We start from the raw sequence: 7,717 nt of genomic DNA, 5'->3' as shown, positions 1-7,717 counted from the left end.
CAAGATTTGCTTAACAGCTAATTCCTTTTCAACTTCCCAAAACTGGATGTGTAAATATGCGACGACACATGGCATAGTAACCCACTATAATGTTTTCTTCTTGAAATTTGCTGAAAATCACACGACTGTTCTTCTGAGCCCCACAAAACCATGATTCAGGGGAGAGCATGTGTACGTGCTTGACCTCCTTGTTTTCAATTAGACCGTCCCACTTGTGTATCATCCCTTCTCTGTCTCGTTTTGGTGTCTCGGGTAACCTTGCTGGTTTTTCTTTTGGAAAGCACTGTTTTAGTTTCACATTTCGCCATTTATTTTTGGATGATTGGATTTACTTCTACTTTCTACAAAAGCATTAAAATAGTATTATTAGCAACAATATCGAGTCCTAGGTAATATAAATATGGGTACAAAATGTAGCACATACGTGCTTATCACTTTGCAGCAAGTATCTCGGCAGGATTATATTCACCAATATTCTTGGGAACGTTTACATCTCCAACTGCCACAACAGGAGCATCGTAGCCATTAACAACATATACCCATGATTGAAAATCACGCGCTTGAAGATAAGCTCGCATAGCAATTTTCCACCGTAAGTAATTAGAGTCATCGAAGACTTGTGGTACGTTAATAGAGATAGCACCTCTGTCCATAGAGTCAGATCGCTACAAACACATACTATTGAGGTCTTGAACGTGTTTGCCTGCTCTGATACCAATTGAAAAATCGGGGGTCTAACAACACCACCCAATATTTCGCTTAGCAATCTGTATAGACAAAATCGAATATACTTTTAAGAGAATCAACAAGACTCAATCAATTAAAAGTACATCAACGAGTTGATATCTCTCTCTCTCTTGATTTGATTTCCTCAAACAGAAACTGCGAGTACTAATCAAATACAAGGAATAACTTGGATGGTACCAAAGACCAATATCCAAGGATAAATCAATGACAATCAACAACCAAAGGTTGTATTACTCTAATTGATGATCTAACGCACAACCTGTATTATTTCAATTATAAAGATAAAATAATATAATGCGGAAAATGAAATAACACAGACACCCCGAAAATGCAGAAAAACCCCTGGACCTAGTCCAGATTGAACACACACTGTATTAAGCCGCTACAGACACTAGCCTACTCCAAGCTAACTTCGGACTGGACTGTGGTTGAACCCCAATCAGTCTCCCGCTGATACAAGGTACAGTTGTACTCCCTACGCCTCTGATCCCAGCAGGATACTGCGCATTCCCTTTGCTGATCTCACCCATAACTAAGAGTTTCTATGAACCAAAATCGCAGGCTTTGATAATAAAAAAATCTATCTCACACAGACAAGTCTATCAAAGGATCAATCTGTCTCCCACAGAAAAACCCTAAAAATTTTGTTCCGTCTTTTGATAATTATCAAGGTGAACAGACACCAATTGATTATACGGTCTTACATTCCCGAAGAACATCCTAGATAAATTAATCATCTCACAACAATCTTAATTGTATGGTAGAGAAACAAGATGTTGCGGAATCAAAAATAATGAGACTAATATGTTTGTGACTACTTTTTATATCTTGCCTATCGGAGATATTAATCTCAAGCCAATCAATCTGATAGTACTCGTACGATAGAATATGCAAGATCAGATCACACAACTACGATAAAAGTAGTATCGGTCTGGCTTCACAATCCCAATGATGTCTTTAAGTTGTTAGCCTGGTTTTAGAAGAATAAAACCAAAGGTTAAAGGAGAAACGACTCTAGCACGCAAACTAGTATCACACGTGAGGTGTGGGGATTAGTTTTGAAGAGTTGCTAGATGTCCCCTTATATAGTCTTTCAAATCAGGGTTTCTCCTTGGTCACAAAGTAAACAATATCCACCGTTATATGAAGACCTGGTTTAGATTCAAGCTAATATTTCTCAACCGTTAGATCGAAAAATTAGCTTTTTATACACAAATGAAATGCACGCTTCTAGGTTTGTTAACCGTACCCAAACGTGTACATTGTTGGTTCAACAATAGTTAACCAAAAGGTTAGCCATACGAGCATTTCATACCAACCATATTCTTCTTCACCATAACTAGTTCAAATGACTCAAATGAACTAGTTAGAGAGTTTTTCAATTGCAAGGAAATCTTATGTAGTACACAAGACACAATTGAAGCAAAGAAGTTTTGATTCACTCGAATCGGTTCATGAACTTTATAGCCACAGTTTGCAAATTGCATTCCTTAGTCTTTATAAGTTTAAGTTCAGAAATCATCTTCAGATATATAACCTTCCTAAGTTCGCACACTAGGTTCGCGGACTTAAGCAACCGGGCAGAGTTTACAAACTCCAGCAGAAAATCTCTGCAAAAGCTTTCCGCCGGTTTGCGGACTGGGTTCGCAGACTGGTACTCACGCAACAAGTTTGTCAACTCCAGCAGAATTTCTCGGGATGAGAAGTTCGGCAGTTCAAGGAATTGGTAACAAGCCATTCTTCCGGTTTCTCTTGATCAACAAAGTTCGCAAACTTTGGTTCAAGGGATAGGACTTATGCACATATGTGTTTCCACAACAATACTTATGTCCATCATTGGTTATGTAATCTAAAATCTCATTCCAACCATTGAAACATTCTTATAGGACGTTATATAGTTGTTACACCATTTCTCGTCAAAGCAATTTTCAAAGTGATTGAAACATATCATGAATTACGTCACTAGGTAAAGATAAACATGGTCGAAGCGAAACGCTTACCAACACATATTTCGAGATATAGATAGGCAAGGTATACTCGGCTCGAAATAATAAATGTGTATGACCTAAGTCTATATATAGCATACGACTTTTTTCTCAAGAAGTAGGAGATAGAGTAGATAGACTTTTGAGTGACAGATAAATTCAAGTATTTACATACCTTTTTGTCGAGAAATTCCACCGGTTCCTTGAGTAGTTCTTCTTCTTGTATGATGAATCTCCATGAAGTCCTTGAGATCAACTACACTTTCTATCCTAGTCCGAGACTTAGCTATAGTAGACTAGAAATCAAGACTTATAGTTTTGATCACTAACATTGACAAACATGCTTGAGATAGCAACGCATGCAAGTTCGACCGAGAAATGCTCTAACAATTTTCTCTAGAGGTCTAGACATATCTTTGGAAATTAACTTCTTTAGAGAGGGGATAAGATTACATACCTCATTCGACTTCTGAAGAAATTTGAGCTTTTTTGCTAATCGGTTTGCTCTCTGTTGTAGTTTATTGACATATCTTATGTTATGTTTGTATTTGAAAAAACTTGAGAGTTCATGACCCTTGAGAGTATAATAAGAACATGTCAATAGATAGGATGATTCAAACGCCATGGCTGTGCAAGCTGCTAATACACGGTGTAATCTGAAACATACGAAGAAGAAATTCCAGTAGATAAGGAGAAATCCATTTTATCCTCCAATGTGGCTGAAGTTTCTCCTGGAAGAATATCGAGGTTGATGTACGTATTGCTACAATTATCAAAATGAATATTTTCATAGAGGAGTTCAACACTTGATTTTTCGTCTTCATTAGAATCATAGTGATCAGAGATTTCATCAAGAGTTGCATCAAGACCTTTGTTTATAGTGTACTTTTTACGATTTGGATACTCATTTGCAAAATGAACAAAGCCTTTACACTTGAAGCATTGTGGCATATCCTCGTCATCAGTATCATCAATATCCCTATTTTTAGGAGGAATACGATTATGAGGTTTAAATGATGACTTAGGTTCGTCTCTTGTGAACCGTACTTCTCCTAAAAAGAAGATCTCTAAACTTTCTTGTGATCAAAGAGACTGACTGGTCAAGATCTTCATCTGATGAATCATTCTAAGAAGGATCATCTTCAGAGTTTCCAAAACTCTTACTTTTATCAAGTAATTTAGTGTTCTTTTGTTCCTTGAAAGCAATATCCTTTCGAGATTTGGATGTATGCTCATGATCAAAGATCTTTAACTTCCCAACCAAGGTGTTTCTAGAAACAGTGTTAAGGTTATTTCCTTCAACGAGGGAATGCTTCTTAGAATCGTATTTGGCTAGCAACGTTCTGAGAATTTTCATCACAGTGTCCTTTTCAGGAATAGTCTTACCCAACGCAAAAGATGCATTAACAATTTCAGATACTTTGTGATTAAACTCATCAAATGAATCCTCATCAGCCATACAAAGGTTTTCGAAATCAGAACATAGGTTTTGAAGCCTATCTTCTTTCTCAAAGGCATTTCCTTCGAATACAGTTTCTAAGATATCTCATGCATCTTTAGACCGAGTGCATGTAGTCACATGATGCTGAAGATGTGGGGTAATAGCATGTACGATAGCATTTAAACTTTCATGATTTTTCTTTTCAACGAGAATCTCGTTAGGTTCATATCTACCAATATCCTTTGCAATAAATCCACCGTCTACTGTAACCATTGGAGGATCATAGCCATTAACAACATAAACCCACGTTTGAAAATCACGCGCTTGAAGAAAGGCATGCATAGGAGTTTTCCACCATGAGTAATTTGAGACATCGAAGACTGGTGGTACATTTATAGAGATAACACCTCTGTCCTTAGAGTCATATCGCTACGAACACAGACTTATGAGGTCTTAAAACGTGTTTGCCTGCTCTGATACCAATTGAAAAAGAGGGGGTCTAACAACCACACCCAATATTTCGCTAAGCAATTTGTATGGAAAACTCCAATATAATTCAAAGAGAATCAACTAAACAGACAGACTTAATCAATGGAAATATATCAAAGAGTTATATCTCAATTTATCAATTCAATCCGTAATCAAACAAATAGGAATTTGCGAGCCTGATTGAATATAAGAAATAACTTGGACGGTATCAAAAACAAATATTCAAGTGTCAATCAATTTAATCAACAACCAAAGGTTGGATTCACATTTGATTGAACTTACGCACAACCTGTGATGTTTCTATTATATAACAAAATATAATGCGGAAAAGAAATAACACAGACACCAGAAATTTGAATACCAGAAATTTTGTTAACGAGGAAACCGCAAATGCGGGCCCTAGTCCATATTTGAACACCATACTATATTAAGCTGCTACATACACTATCTAGTCCAAGTTAACTTCGGACTGGAATGTAGTTGATCCCTAACCAATCTCACACTGATCAAGGTACAGTTCCGCTCCTTACGTCTCTAAAACCCAGCAGGATTCTAAGCACTTGATTCTTTTAGCTGATCTCACCCACAACTAAGAGTTGCTACGACCCAAAGTCGAAGACTTGATAAACAAATCTGTCTCACACAGAAAAGTTTATTGGATAGATAAATCTATCTCCCGCAAATAAACCTATGCTTTTTGTTCCGTCTTTTGATAAATCAAGGTGAACATGAACCAATTGATATACCAGACTTATATTTCAGAAGAACAGCCTAGAAATATATAAAGTAGAACCTCTATATAAGAATACTCTTGGGACTACAAAAAATTATTCTTATATGGAGGTCTACCTTCAAAAGACCAAAAAAAATTGTTATACACGTACCTAAAAAAAAATACTTACACAAGTAGAGGAAACACTAAAGTGTAGTATAAATGTTGTTTAGTTTATAAATATGGATATATGAAGTTTGGTATGCACCATAATCCACATTAAACTCCAACCAAGAAATGAAAAATGTGCAAAACAAAGTATCAAATCCACTTAGAAGTAAAGGATCTTGCAAAATGGTTACAAGAATCTTTACATCTTAAAATATGATGTATGACAAGACCTATAGTATTTATATTTTAATGATAATTATTCTTATATGGAGGTAAGTTCCTTAAGACGGAACCGGAAAAATACATGACTTGTTCCAATATGGAGTTTATTCTTAAATATAACTGGCCCAAGTCGGGACCAGAGATTTTTATTCTTATATGGAGGTTATTCCTATATGGAGTATTCTTATATACGGGTTATACTGTATCAATCACCTCACAATAATCTTAATCGTACGGTAGTGAAACAAGATAATGTGGAATCACAAACGATGAGACGAATATGTTTGTGACTACTTTTTACCTTGCCTATCGGAGATTAAATATCGAGCCAATCTTAGAGAAGATGTACTCAATCACGATACAGACAGCAAGATCATATCACACAACTACAGAGAAAATAGTTGGGTCTGGCTTCACAATCCCAATAAAGTCTTCAAATCGTTAACCTATAGGGTTTCCTGAAAACCTAAGGTTAAAGGAGAATCGACTCTAGTCGCAACTAGTATCACACAAGAAGTGTGGGGATTAGGTTTCCCAATTGCTAGAGTTCTCCTTTATATAGTCTTCAAATCAGGGTTTGCAATCAATGTTACCTTGGTAACAAAGCATTCAATATTCACCGTTAGATGAAAACCTAATTAGACTCAAGCTAATATCTTGCAACCGTTAGATCGAACTTAGCTTGTTATACACAAATGAAATGTACCTTTATTTAGATATGAGTAACCGTACCTAAACGTGTACGCCTTGTTGGCTCAACAATAGTTAACCGAAGTTAGCCATATGAACACTTTAATATCAACCATATTCATCTTAACCATAACTAGTTCAAATGACTCAAAGAAAACTAGTTCTAGAGTTGATCAATTGTTTGTATTCTCATAGAAGTATACAAGACACAATTGAAGCAAATCGATTTTGATTCACTTGAATCAAGTCATGAACATTATAGCCACGGTTTGTAAAATATTGTATTCTTTATTATATCAATGTGTTAGTTCATGAACAAACCGACTTTAGAACATCATCCACTCAGGTATACAAACACGTACGCATACCTTATTGGTCGGACTAACTTTGGGTTTGCTAGTATGCGAACGGGTACGCATACCTCCAAACTCAGCTAAAATTCCCGAACCTAGACCTTACGCCAGTACGCGTACAGGTATGTGTACTAGGTACCCGGTGAAAAAGCGGGGGTCTAACAACCACACCCGATATTTCGTTCTGCAATCTGAATAGACAAACTAAAATATGCTTTCAAGAGAATCAACTAGATAGTCAGAATCAATCTATAAAAAAGTATATCAAAGAGTTTATATCTCAATTTCTCAATTCAATTTGAAATCAAACAAATAGGAATTTTCGATCCCGACTGAATAAGAGAAATAACTTGGACGGTATCACAAACCAATATCCAAGTGTCAATCAATTCAATCAACAACCTAAAGTTCGGATTCAAGAACCGATTGAACTTAACGCACAATATGTGATATTTTTATTATATAACAATATATAATGCGGAAAGGAAATAACACAGACACCGGAATTTTTTTTAACGAGGAAACCGCAAATGCAGAAAAACCCGGGGACCTATACCAGCTTTGAACACCACACTGTATTAAGCCGCTACAGACACTAGGCTACTACCAATGAACTTTGGACTAGAATGTAGTTAAACCCTAATCAATTTCACACTGATCAAGGTGCAGTAGCGCCCCTTACGTCTCTGAACCCAGTAGGATTCTGCGCACTTGATGACCTTAGCTGATCTCACCCACAACTAAGAGTTGTTACGACCCAAAGTCGAAGACTTGATAAAAAAAATATGTCTCACACAGAAAAGTCCATTGGAATAGATAAATCTATCTCCCACAGAAATACCTATGAGTTTTGTTCCGTCTTTTGATAAATCAAGGTGCACAAACCAGACTTATATTCCCGAAGAAC

This window comes from Papaver somniferum, chromosome 11, assembly GCF_003573695.1.
Source record: "Papaver somniferum cultivar HN1 chromosome 11, ASM357369v1, whole genome shotgun sequence".
Classification (NCBI taxonomy): Eukaryota; Viridiplantae; Streptophyta; class Magnoliopsida; order Ranunculales; family Papaveraceae; genus Papaver; species Papaver somniferum.
This window is presented reverse-complemented; position numbering follows the sequence as displayed.